Genomic DNA, 15,000 nt, shown 5'->3' with positions numbered 1-15,000 from the left:
AGGTGGTGGCTAGGTGATGGAGGTGGTGGTAGTGGTGGTGGTGGTGGTGGTGGTGGTGGTGGTGGTGGTGGAGGTAGGTGGTGGTAGGTGTGGTGGTAGGTGAGGTGGTGGTGGTAGGTGTGGTAGGTGGTGGTGGTGGTAGGTGGTGGTGGTAGGTGATGGTATGGTAGTGGTGGTAGGTGGTGGTGCTGGTAGTAGTAGTAGTGGTGGTGGTGAGGTGGCGTGGTGGTAGGTGTGGTAGGTGGTGGTGGTAGGCAGTGGTGGTGGTGGTGGTGGTGGTGTGGTGGTGGCTGGTGAGGTAGGTGGTGGTGGTGGTAGGTGGTGGTGGTGGATGGTGGTGGTGGTGGTGGTGGTAGGTGGTGGTAGGTAGGTGGTGAGGTGGTGGTGGTGGTGGTGGTGGTGGTGGTAGTGGTGAGGTGGTGTGGTGGTGGTGTGGTGGTGGTGGTGGTGCTGGTATGGTGTAGTGGTGGTGGTGATGGTGGTGGTGGTAGGTGGACCGCTGGTAGTGGTGGTGATGGTACTGTTTGTGCTGTTGCGCTGGTTGCCTTGACCTGCTGCTGTTACTACTCACTGCTGTTACTGCTAACCTGTTGTCACCTACCACTGCTGTTACTGCTACTGTGTTACTACTACCTGCTGTTACTGCTACCTGCTGTTACCTACTACCTGCTGTTACTACTACTGCTGTTACTACACCTGTATTGTACCTCACTGTTTGCTGCCTTACTGCTATTGTTGTTACCTACTACTGCCTTGTTACTACTACCTGCTGTTACCTACTACTAGCGTGTTCCACTACTACTGCTGTTACGTCTACCGCGTTACTACTACTGCCTTGTTACTACTACCGCTGTTACTGCTGCTGTTACTACCTACCTGCTTGTTACTACTACCACTGTTACTACTACCTGTTGTTACTACTACTGCTGTTACCACTACCGCCTGCTTACCACTACGCGTTGTTACTACCTACCTGCTGTTACTACTACTGCTGTTACCTACCACCTGCCACCGCCGTTACCTGCCTACCTGCTGTTACCTACTACCGCTGTTACTACCTACTACCTGCTAGCTACTACTACTTGTTACCTACTACCTGCCTGTTACTGCTACCTGCTGTTACTCACTACCGCTGTTACCTACTACCGTTACTGCTACCGTTACTACTACTCGTTCTACTGCCTTACTCTACTGCGTTACCTACCTCCGCCGTTACTACCACCTGCTGTTACCTGACCTGGCTGTTCAGCCTACTACCGTGGCTTGCTTACCACCTTACGCCTGCGTTGTTACCTACTACCGCTGTTACTGCCACCGCTGTTACTACTCACCTGCTGTTATTCACTACTGTTGATTGTCCACCACCTGCGTGCTTGCCACCTGCCTGTTACTACTACCGTGCTACTACCTGCTTGTTACTACCATCCGCCGTGCCACCTACCGCTGTTACCTACTACCTGCCTGTTACAACGCTTACCACAGCGTTACCACTGCCTGCCTTACTAATACGTTGTTACTACCTGCTGTTGCTTACCTACTCACTCCGCTGCCATACCACTCCACCGCCTGTTATGCCACCGCTGTTGCTACCACTGTTGTTACCTACCACCACCTGCTTACCACTACCACTTTACCACCACCACGTACGTTACCACTGTTGTTACCTACCTGCCGTTACCGCCTACCGCCGTTACCTACTCCACCGTGTTACCTACTCCACCTTGTTAATACCTACCTGCTGTTACTACCATCGCCAGTCTCCACCGCCTTACCTGCTGCCTCACTTACCTGCTACTTACTACCACGCTGCTACACCACTGCTGTTACCGCTACCTGCCTTGTTACTACCTACCTGCTTGTTTACCACTACCGCCGTTACCTACTATACCGCTGTTACTGCTCCGCCGTTGCTGCCGTTACCACCTACCGCCGTTACCTACTACCACCGTTACCTACTACCGCTGTTACTGCACCACCGCTGCTACCTAGCTGTACCTGTACCGCGTTCTTACCGCTACCTGCCGTTACTACCACCTTGTACCTGCCTTGTACCACCTCACCTGCCGTTACTACTGCTGTTACTACTCCACTGTTGTTACTGCTTACCGCCTGCTGCCACTACCACCGCTGCCACTTGCTGCCTGTTGTTACTACTACCGCTGTTACCTGCCACTGTTGCTACCACTGCCTGTTACTGCATCCGCTTGTTACCTACTACCTGCCTGTTACCTCCACTTGTCACTACTTACCTGCTGTTACTTCTGCCGCTGTTACTCACTGTTGTTACTACTCAGCCTGTTGTTACCGCCACCTGCTGTTACTTGCCTACCTGTTGTTACTACCTCTGCGTTACTCTACCTGCTGCTTACTACTTCGCTGTTACTACCACCTGTTGCTACCTCTACCGTCGTGCCATGCCACCTGCTGTTACTACTACCGCCTGCTACCACTACCGCTGCCACTACGTTGCCACTGCTGCTTGACTACCTACTGCTTGTTGCTACTCACCTGCCTTGTCTACTACTGCTGTTACTACTACTGTTGTTACTACTACTGCTGTTACTACTACTGTTGTTACTACTACTGCTGTTACTACTACTGCTGTTACTACTACTGCTGTTACTACTACTGCTGTTACTACTACTGTTGTTACTACTACTGCTGTTACTACTACTGCTGTTACTACTACTGCTGTTACTACTACTGTTGTTACTACTACTGCTGTTACTACTACTGCTGTTACTACTACTGCTGTTACTACTACTGCTGTTACTACTACTGCTGTTACTACTACTGCTGTTACTACTACTGCTGTTACTACTACTGCTGTTACTACTACTGCTGTTACTACTACTGCTGTTACTATTACTGCTCTTACTTGCTACTGTTGTTACTACTGGTAGTGTTACTGCTGCTGTAACAACAGCTGCCGGGCAACCACCCTCACTACACAGTGCCACCAACAACAGCCTGCTTGCCCAGCCACAATACCCTAGTATTCAAAGTTACTCTTGAAGCTAGACCAACTTAGTTCGTCTAACTTTAAGCTTCAAACTCCTAACTTTCACTCGATTTGCTGCTAATTTTTTTGCCAAAATTAGTTCCTCTAACTTCAGCTCAAGAAGACAAAAATATATATTAAATATGAAATTTGTAATGGAATTAAAGTTTCGAGGCTCCGGTGGGAGTTGAAAGCCCATCTACTACACCATTCTCAGTATACACGGTGTATATATACATGTAGCTTGTATACAAGTATAGACAAGAATACTTTAATACATAAAATAGGGGGGTTTAACGTAAACTTTCCGTGTATATATATCTCTCAGTGTATATACACCAGTGTATATACATCTCTCAGTGTATATACATCTCTCAGTGTATATACATCTCTCAGTGTATATACACCAGTGTATATACATCTCTCAGTGTATATACACCAGTGTATATACATCTCTCAGTGTATATACACCAGTGTATATATATCTCTCAGTGTATATACATCTCTCAGTGTATATACACCAGTGTATATACATCTCTCAGTGTATATACACCAGTGTATATACATCTCTCAGTGTATATACACCAGTGTATATATATCTCTCAGTGTATATACATCTCTCAGTGTATATACACCAGTGTATATACAACTCTCAGTGTATATACACCAGTGCATATACATCTCTCAGTGTATATACACCAGTGTATATACATCTCTCAGTGTGTATACATCTCTCAGTGTATATACACCAGTGTATATACAACTCTCAGTGTATATACAACTCTCAGTGTATATACACCAGTGTATATACATCTCTCAGTGTATATACACCAGTGTATATACATCTCTCAGTGTATATACACCAGTGTATATACATCTCTCAGTGTATATACACCAGTGTATATACATCTCTCAGTGTATATACACCAGTGTATATACATCTCTCAGTGTATATACACCAGTGTATATACATCTCTCAGTGTATATACACCAGTGTATATATATCTCTCAGTGTATATACATCTCTCAGTGTATATACACCAGTGTATATACATCTCTCAGTGTATATACACCAGTGTATATACATCTCTCAGTGTATATACACCAGTGTATATATATCTCTCAGTGTATATACATCTCTCAGTGTATATACACCAGTGTATATACATCTCTCAGTGTATATACACCAGTGTATATACATCTCTCAGTGTATATACACCAGTGTATATACATCTCTCAGTGTATATACACCAGTGTATATACATCTCTCAGTGTATATACACCAGTGTATATACATCTCTCAGTGTATATACACCAGTGTATATACATCTCTCAGTGTATATACACCAGTGTATATACATCTCTCAGTGTATATACACCAGTGTATATATATCTCTCAGTGTATATACATCTCTCAGTGTATATACACCAGTGTATATACATCTCTCAGTGTATATACACCAGTGTATATACATCTCTCAGTGTATATACACCAGTGTATATATATCTCTCAGTGTATATACATCTCTCAGTGTATATACACCAGTGTATATACATCTCTCAGTGTATATACACCAGTGTATATACATCTCTCAGTGTATATACACCAGTGTATATATATCTCTCAGTGTATATACATCTCTCAGTGTATATACACCAGTGTATATACAACTCTCAGTGTATATACACCAGTGCATATACATCTCTCAGTGTATATACATCAGTGTATATACATCTCTCAGTGTGTATACATCTCTCAGTGTATATACACCAGTGCATATACATCTCTCAGTGTATATACACCAGTGTATATACATCTCTCAGTGTATATACATCTCTCAGTGTATATACACCAGTGTATATACAACTCTCAGTGTATATACACCAGCGTATATACATCTCTCAGTGTATATACACCAGTGTACATACAACTCCCAGTGTGTATACACCAGTGTATATACATCTCTCAGTGTATATACACCAGAGTGCCAGAGTACCAGAGTACCAGAGTGCCAGAATGGCAGAGTACCAGAGTACAAGAATGTCAGACTGCCAGAGTACCAGGGTACCAGACTCCCAGAGTACAAGAGTGCCAGAGTACCAGAGTGCCAGAGTACTAGAGGGCCAGAGTACCAGATTGACAGAGTACCAGAGTGCTAGAGTACCAGAGTGGAAGAGTATCATAGTGCCAGAGTACCAGAGTACCAGAGAGGAAGAGTACCAGAGTGGAAGAGTTACCAGAGTGCCAGAGTGCCAGAGTGTCAGAATACCAGAGTGCCAAAGTACCAGAGTGTCTGAGTACCAGAGTGCCAGAATACCAGAGTGCCAAAGTACCAGAGTGGAAGAGTACCACAGAGGAAGAGTACCAGAGTGCCAGAGTACCAGAGTGCCATAGTACCAGAGTGGAAGAGTATCATAGTGCCAGAGTACCAGAGTACCAGAGAGGAAGAGTACCAGAGTGGAAGAGTTACCAGAGTGCCAGAGTGCCAGAGTGTCAGAATACCAGAGTGCCAAAGTACCAGAGTGTCTGAGTACCAGAGTGCCAGAATACCAGAGTGCCAAAGTACCAGAGTGGAAGAGTACCACAGAGGAAAAGTACCAGAGTGCCAGAGTACCAGAGTGCCAGAGTATCAGAGTGGAAGAGTATCAGAGTGGAAGAGTATTAAAGTGCCAGAGTACCAGAATACCAGATTGTCAGAGTATCAGAGTGCCAGAGTACCAGAGTAGAAGAGTAACAGAGTGCCAGAGTACCAGAGTATAAGAGTATCAGTGTGCCAGAGCACCATAGTGCCAGAGTACCAAAGAAAGTGGAGGATGGGAAGGAGAAAGTGGAAGGGAAGAGAAAAGTGGAATATTTGAGGGGAGAAAACTGAGTAGACAGAATGGATAATGAAGGTAAACAGAAGGAAAGACAACTTACACGATACCATGAAGAGAAACAAACCTCTCTTCTAATGAACAACTGTTAACCAACATATAAAAAATAGATGAGGACTCGAACCGCAGTCCTCCTGGGTAGGAGAATCAGCCCTGCTACCACCTCAACCATAGACCTAGGTTCGAAAGCCCTGACCCTAGGCCTACTGACACTCCTTAAACAGACCTCTCTCTTTTACCCTCCTCGAGTACTCAAGCATTAAATACGAGAAATTTAATACGGAAACACGGCAGAGCATTCGGTAAAAGAGAGAGAAACTGTTTAGTATGCAAGCCGTTAATAAAGGGAGGGTCGTTAATAATGGATGGTCGTTAATAACGGAGGTCATTACAACAGATCATCGCAACAGAGTATTGAACAGGGTAATGGTTGATATATTAACCTAATTAAAAGTCTCTCCCTGTATGCAAATCTGTTATCTGTTACCCGCTTTCTGTTAGTATTATGCTTTATAATAACCAACTGTAATTAATAATAATAGCAATGATAATTGTAATAATAATAATATTAATGGTAATAAAATAATAATAAGAAAATAATAATTACAATAACATTAAAACATATATTAAGATAAGAATGAGAAATGCTTATTATGTGCTACCGACGAGAGAATAAAGCATGATATATATATATATATATATATATATATATATATATATATATATATATATATATATATATATATATATATATATATATATATATATATATAAATATATATATATATATATATATATATATATATATATATATATATATATATATATATATATATATATATATATATATATATATATATATATATATATATATATGTATACGTGCACACAAGAAAAGATATCCCTCGACTCACACACCTGGCAAGTCTACAGACAGACAGAACAATCTCACCAGCCGACACCAGAAAGCAAGTTGACGCAGTGAATAACAATGGTAGCCTGGTTGGGGGAGGGAAGGAAGGAGGGAGGGGGAGAGGAGGGGAAGAAGGGGGAAGGAGGGTGAGGAAAGATTTGGGAGCCTGAGTGTGAAATAAAGAGAGTGGGAGAGGGAAGGCAGGAAGAGGGGAGAGGTGGGGAGGAAGAGGGGAATGCCGGAGTCAGGCAAAATTTGATACAGAGATTTTTCAATTGGTTTGTGTGGAGGTGATGTGTGTGGTAGTGTGGGTAGTGGTGTTAGTGTGGGTAGTGGTGGTAGCGTGGGTAGTGGTGTTAGTGTGGGTAGTGGTGTTAGTATGGGTAGTGGTGGTAGCGTGGGAAGTGGTGCTGGTGTGGGTAGTGGTGTTAGTGTGGGTAGTGGTGCTAGTGTGGGTAGTGTTGGTAGCGTGGGTAGTGGTGTTAGTGTGGGTAGTGGTGGTAGCGTGGGTAGTGGTGCTGGTGTGGGTAGTGGTGTTAGTGTGGGTAGTGGTGGTAGCGTGGGTAGTGGTGTTAGTGTGGGTAGTGGTGTTAGTATGGGTAGTGGTGGTAGTGTGGGTAGTGGTGTTAGTGTGGGTAGTGGTGCTAGTGTGGGTAGTGGTGGTAGTGTGGGTAGTGGTGTTAGTGTGGGTAGTGGTGGTAGTGTGGGTAGTGGTGTTAGTGTGGGTAGTGGTGGTAGCGTGGGTAGTGGTGTTAGTGTGGGTAGTGGTGTTAGTGTGGGTAGTGGTGTTAGTGTGGGTAGTGGTGGTAGCGTGGGTAGTGGTGTTAGTGTGGGTAGTGGTGATAGTGTGGGTAGTGGTGTTAGTGTGGGTAGTGGTGTTAGTGTGGGTAGTGGTGTTAGTGTGGGTAGTGGTGTTAATGTGGGTAGTGGTGGTAGCGTGGGTAGTGGTGCTGGTGTGGGTAGGGGTGTTAGTGTGGGTAGTGGTGTTAGTGTGGGTAGTGGTGTTAGTGTGGGTAGTCGTGTTAGTGTGGGTAGTGGTGGTAGCGTGGGTAGTGGTGCTGGTGTGGGTAGTGGTGCTAGTGTGAGTAGTGGTGTTAGTGAGGGTAGTGGTGGTAGCGTGGGTAGTGGTGCTGGTGTGGGTAGTGGTGTTAGTGTGGGTAGTGGTGTTAGTGAGGGTAGTGGTGGTAGCGTGGGTAGTAGTGCTGGTGTGGGTAGTGGTGTTAGTGTTGGTAGTGGTGTTTGTGTGGGTAGTGGTGTTAGTGTGGGTAGTGGTGCTAGTGTCGGTAGTGGTGTTAGTGTGGGTAGTGTTGTTAGCGTGGGTAGTGGTTTTAGTGTGGGTAGTGGAGTTAGTTGGGGTAGTGATGTTAGTGTGGGTAGTGGTGCTAGTGTGGGTAGTGGTGTTAGTGTGGGTAGTGTTGGTAGCGTGGGTAGTGGTGTTAGTGTGGGTTGTGGTGATAGTGTGGTAGTGGTGTTAGTGTGGGTAGTGTTGGTAGCGTGGGTAGCGGAGCTAGTGTGGGTAGTGGTGTTAGTGTGGGTAGTGGTGTTAGTGTGTGTAGTGTTGGTAGTGTGGGAAGTGGTGTTACTGTGGGTAGTGGTGATAGTGTGGTAGTGGTGTTAGTGTGGGTAGTGGTGGTAGCGTGGGTAGTGGTGCTGGTGTGGGTAGGGGTGTTAGTGTGGGTAGTGGTGTTAGTGTGGGTAGTGGTGTTAGTGTGGGTAGTCGTGTTAGTGTGGGTAGTGGTGGTAGCGTGGGTAGTGGTGCTGGTGTGGGTAGTGGTGATAGTGTGGTAGTGGTGTTAGTGAGGGTAGTGGTGGTAGCGTGGGTAGTGGTGCTGGTGTGGGTAGTGGTGTTAGTGTGGGTAGTGGTGTTAGTGAGGGTAGTGGTGGTAGCGTGGGTAGTGGTGCTGGTGTGGGTAGTGGTGTTAGTGTTGGTAGTGGTGTTAGTGAGGGTAGTGGTGTTAGTGAGGGTAGTGGTGTTAGTGAGGGTAGTGGTGTTAGTGAGGGTAGTGGTGTTAGTGGTGTTTGTGAGGGTAGTGGTGTTAGTGGTGGCTGGTGAAGATACATGATCATCACCTCTGCTCCCCGGACACATGATCATCACCTCTGCTCCCCGGACACATGATCATCACCTCTGCTTCCCGGACACATGATCATCACCTCTGCTTCCCGGACACATGATCATCACCTCTGCTTCCCTGACACATGATCATCACCTCTGCTTCCCGGACACATGATCATCACCTCTGCTTCCCTGACACATGATCATCACCTCTGCTTCCCGGACACATGATCATCACCTCTGCTTCCCGGACACATGATCATCACCTCTGCTTCCCGGACACATGATCATCACCTCTGCTTCCCGGACACATGATCATCACCTCTGCTTCCCGGACACATGATTATCACCTCTGCTCCCCGGACACATGATCATCACCTCTGCTTCCCGGACACATGATCATCACCTCTGCTCCCCGGACACATGATCATCACCTCTGCTTCCCGGACACATGATCATCACCTCTGCTTCCCGGACACATGATCATCACCTCTGCTTCCCGGACACATGATCATCACCTCTGCTCCCCGGACACATGATCATCACCTCTGCTTCCCGGACACATGATCATCGCCTCTGCTCCCCGGACACATGATCATCGCCTCTGCTTCCTGGACACATGATCACCTCTGCTCCCCGGACACATGATCATCGCCTCTGCTTCCCGGACACATGATCATCACCTCTGCTTCCCGGACACATGATCATCACCTCTGCATCCCGGACACATGATCATCACCTCTGCTCCCCGGACACATGATCATCACCTCTGCTTCCCGGACACATGATCATCACCTCTGCTTCCCGGACACATGATCATCACCTCTGCTTCCCGGACACATGATCATCACCTCTGCTTCCCTGACACATGATCATCACCTCTGCTTCCCGGACACATGATCATCACCTCTGCTTCCCTGACACATGATCATCACCTCTGCTTCCCGGACACATGATCATCACCTCTGCTTCCCGGACACATGATCATCACCTCTGCTTCCCGGACACATGATCATCACCTCTGCTTCCCGGACACTTGATCATCACCTCTGCTTCCCGGACACATGATCATCACCTCTGCTTCCCGGACACATGATCATCACCTCTGCTTCCCTGACACATGATCATCACCTCTGCTTCCCGGACACATGATCATCACCTCTGCTTCCCTGACACATGATCATCACCTCTGCTTCCCGGACACATGATCATCACCTCTGCTTCCCGGACACATGATCATCACCTCTGCTCCCCGGACACATGATCATCACCTCTGCTTCCCGGACACATGATCATCGCCTCTGCTCCACGGACACATGATCATCGCCTCTGCTTCCTGGACACATGATCACCTCTGCTCCCCGGACACATGATCATCGCCTCTGCTTCCCGGACACATGATCATCACCTCTGCTTCCCGGACACATGATCATCGCCTCTGCTTCCCGGACACATGATCATCACCTCTGCTTCCCGGACACATGATCATCACCTCTGCTTCCCGGACACATGATCATCACCTCTGCTCCCCGGACACATGATCATCACCTCTGCTCCCCGGACACATGATCATCACCTCTGCTCCCCGGACACATGATCATCACCTCTGCTTCCCGGACACATGATCATCACCTTTGCTTCCCGGACACATGATCATCGCCTCTGCTTCCCGGACACATGATCATCACCTCTGCTTCCCGGACACATGATCATCGCCTCTGCTTCCCGGACACATGATCATCACCTCTGCTTCCCGGACACATGATCATCACCTCTGTTTCCCGGACACATGATCATCACCTCTGCTCCCCGGACACATGATCATCACCTCTGCTTCCCGGACACATGATCATCACCTCTGCTCCCCGGACACATGATCATCACCTCTGCTCCCCGGACACATGATCATCACCTCTGCTCCCCGGACACATGATCATCACCTCTGCTCTCCGGACACATGATCATCACCTCTGCTCCCCGGACACATGATCATCACCTCTGCTCCCCGGACACATGATCATCACCTCTGCTCCCCGGACACATGATCATCACCTCTGCTCCCCGGACACATGATCATCACCTCTGCTCCCCGGACACATGATCATCACCTCTGCTCCCCGGACACATGATCATCGCCTCTGCTTCCCGGACACATGATCATCACCTCTGCTCCCCGGACACATGATCATCACCTCTGCTCCCCGGACACATGATCATCACCTCTGCTCCCCGGACACATGATCATCACCTCTGCTTCCCGGACACATGATCATCACCTCTGCTTCCCGGACACATGATCATCACCTCTGCTTCCCGGACACATGATCATCACCTCTGCTCCCCGGACACATGATCATCACCTCTGCTCCCCGGACACATGATCATCACCTCTGCTCCCCGGACACATGATCATCACCTCTGCTTCCCGGACACATGATCATCACCTCTGCTCCCCGGACACATGATCACCTCTGCTCCCCGGACACATGATCATCACCTCTGCTTCCCGGACACATGATCATCACCTCTGCTCCCCGGACACATGATCATCACCTCTGCTCCCCGGACACATGATCATCACCTCTGCTCCCCGGACACATGATCATCACCTCTGCTCCCCGGACACATGATCATCACCTCTGCTTCCCGGACACATGATCATCACCTCTGCTCCCCGGACACATGATCATCACCTCTGCTCCCCGGACACATGATCATCACCTCTGCTCCCCGGACACATGATCATCACCTCTGCTTCCCGGACACATGATCATCACCTCTGCTCCCCGGACACATGATCATCACCTCTGCTTCCCGGACACATGATCATCACCTCTGCTTCCCGGACACATGATCATCACCTCTGCTTCCCGGACACATGATCATCACCTCTGCTTCCCGGACACATGATCATCACCTCTGCTTCCCGGACACATGATCATCACCTCTGCTTCCCGGACACATGATCATCACCTCTGCTTCCCGGACACATGATCATCACCTCTGCTCCCCGGACACATGATCATCACCTCTGCTTCCCGGACACATGATCATCACCTCTGCTTCCCGGACACATGATCATCACCTCTGCTCCCCGGACACATGATCATCACCTCTGCTTCCCGGACACATGATCATCACCTCTGCTTCCCGGACACATGATCATCACCTCTGCTTCCCGGACACATGATCATCACCTCTGCTTCCCGGACACATGATCATCACCTCTGCTCCCCGGACACATGATCATCACCTCTGCTCCCCGGACACATGATCATCACCTCTGCTCCCCGGACACATGATCATCACCTCTGCTCCCCGGACACATGATCATCACCTCTGCTCCCCGGACACATGATCATCACCTCTGCTCCCCGGACACATGATCATCACCTCTGCTCCCCGGACACATGATCATCACCTCTGCTCCCCGGACACATGATCATCACCTCTGCTCCCCGGACACATGATCATCACCTCTGCTCCCCGGACACATGATCATCACCTCTGCTCCCCGGACACATGATCATCACCTCTGCTCCCCGGACACATGATCATCACCTCTGCTGCCCGGACACATGATCATCACCTCTGCTCCCCGGACACATGATCATCACCTCTGCTCCCCGGACACATGATCATCACCTCTGCTTCCCGGACACATGATCATCACCTCTGCTTCCCGGACACATGATCATCACCTCTGCTTCCCGGACACATGATCATCACCTCTGCTCCCCGGACACATGATCATCACCTCTGCTCCCCGGACACATGATCATCACCTCTGCTCCCCGGACACATGATCATCACCTCTGCTTCCCGGACACATGATCATCACCTCTGCTCCCCGGACACATGATCATCACCTCTGCTTCCCGGACACATGATCATCACCTCTGCTTCCCGGACACATGATCATCACCTCTGCTCCCCGGACACATGATCATCACCTCTGCTCCCCGGACACATGATCATCACCTCTGCTCCCCGGACACATGATCATCACCTGCTGCCCCGGACACTGATCATCACCTCTGCTCCCCGGACACATGATCATCACTGCTCCCCGGACACATGATCATCACCTCTGCTCCCGGACACATGATCATCACCTCTGCTCCCCGGACACATGCTGATCATCACCTCTCCCGGACACATGATCATCACCTCTGCTTCCCGGACACATGATCATCACCTCTGCTTCCCGGACACATGATCATCACCTCTGCTTCCCGGACACATGATCATCACCTCTGCTTCCCGGACACATGATCATCACCTCTGCTCCCGGACACATGATCATCACCTCTGCTCCCCGGACACATGATCATCACCTCTGCCCCGGACACATGATCATCACCTCTGCTCCCCGGACACATGATCATCACCTCTGCTTCCCGGACACATGATCATCACCTCTGCTCCCCGGACACATGATCATCACCTCTGCTTCCCCGGACACATGATCATCACCTGCCCCGGACACATGATCCCCGGACACATGATCATCACGTCTGCTCCCCGGACACATGATCATCACCTCTGCTCCCCGGACACATGATCATCACCTCTGCTCCCCGGACACATGCTCCCCGGACACATGATCCCCGGACACATGATCATCACCTCTGCTCCCGGACACATGATCATCACCTCTGCTCCCCGGACACATGATCATCACCTCTGCTCCCCGGACACATGATCATCACCTCTGCTTCCCGGACACATGATCATCACCTCCTCCCCGGACACTGCTGCTCCCCGGACACATGATCATCATCGCCTCTGCTCCCCGGACACATGATCAACGCCTCTGCTCCCCGGACACATGGTCATCACCTCTGCTCCCCGGACACATGATCATCACCTCCTCTGCTCCCCGGACACATGATCATCACCTCTGCTCCCCGGACACATGATCATCACCTCTGCTTCCCGGACACATGATCATCACCTCTGCTCCCCGGACACATGATCATCACTGCTGCTTCCCGGACACATGATCATCACCTCTGCTTCCCGGACACATGATCATCACCTCTGCTCCCCGGACACATGATCATCACCTCTGCTCCCCGGACACATGATCATCACCTCTGCTCCCCGGACACATGATCATCACCTCTGCTTCCCGGACACATGATCATCACCTCTGCTCCCCGGACACATGATCATCGCCTCTGCTCCCCGGACACATGATCATCACCTCTGCTCCCCGGACACATGATCATCACCTCTGCTTCCCGGACACATGATCATCACCTCTGCTTCCCGGACACATGATCATCACCTCTGCTTCCCGGACACATGATCATCACCTCTGCTTCCCGGACACATGATCATCACCTCTGCTCCCCGGACACATGATCATCACCTCTGCTTCCCGGACACATGATCATCACCTCTGCTTCCCGGACACATGATCATCACCTCTGCTTCCCGGACACATGATCATCACCTCTGCTTCCCGGACACATGATCATCACCTCTGCTTCCCGGACACATGATCATCACCTCTGCTCCCCGGACACATGATCATCACCTCTGCTTCCCGGACACATGATCATCACCTCTGCTTCCCGGACACATGATCATCACCTCTGCTTCCCGGACACATGATCATCACCTCTGCTTCCCGGACACATGATCATCACCTCTGCTTCCCGGACACATGATCATCACCTCTGCTCCCCGGACACATGATCATCACCTCTGCTCCCCGGACACATGATCATCACCTCTGCTTCCCGGACACATGATCATCACCTCTGCTTCCCGGACACATGATCATCACCTCTGCTCCCCGGACACATGATCATCACCTCTGCTCCCCGGACACATGATCATCACCTCTGCTTCCCGGACACATGATCATCACCTCTGCTTCCCGGACACATGATCATCACCTCTGCTTCCCGGACACATGATCATCACCTCTGCTTCCCGGACACATGATCATCACCTCTGCTTCCCGGACACATGATCATCACCTCTGCTCCCCGGACACATGATCATCACCTCTGCTTCCCGGACACATGATCATCACCTCTGCTTCCCGGACACATGATCATCACCTCTGCTCCCCGGACACATGATCATCACCTCTGCTCCCCGGACACATGATCATCACCTCTGCTTCCCGGACACATG

The 15,000-nt window shown here is 49.4% G+C and overlaps 1 protein-coding gene across 2 annotated transcripts in view; it reads right to left on the bottom strand.

Moving 5' to 3' along the window:
• LOC128690452 (uncharacterized) overlaps nucleotides 1-15,000 on the bottom strand; it is a 544,828-nt gene that overhangs the window by 287,061 nt on the left and 242,767 nt on the right. The gene's annotated exons all lie outside the window — the stretch shown is intronic.

The sequence above is a fragment of the Cherax quadricarinatus genome, chromosome 29 (assembly GCF_038502225.1).
Source record: "Cherax quadricarinatus isolate ZL_2023a chromosome 29, ASM3850222v1, whole genome shotgun sequence".
Classification (NCBI taxonomy): domain Eukaryota; kingdom Metazoa; phylum Arthropoda; class Malacostraca; order Decapoda; family Parastacidae; genus Cherax; species Cherax quadricarinatus.
This window is presented reverse-complemented; position numbering and strand designations above follow the sequence as displayed.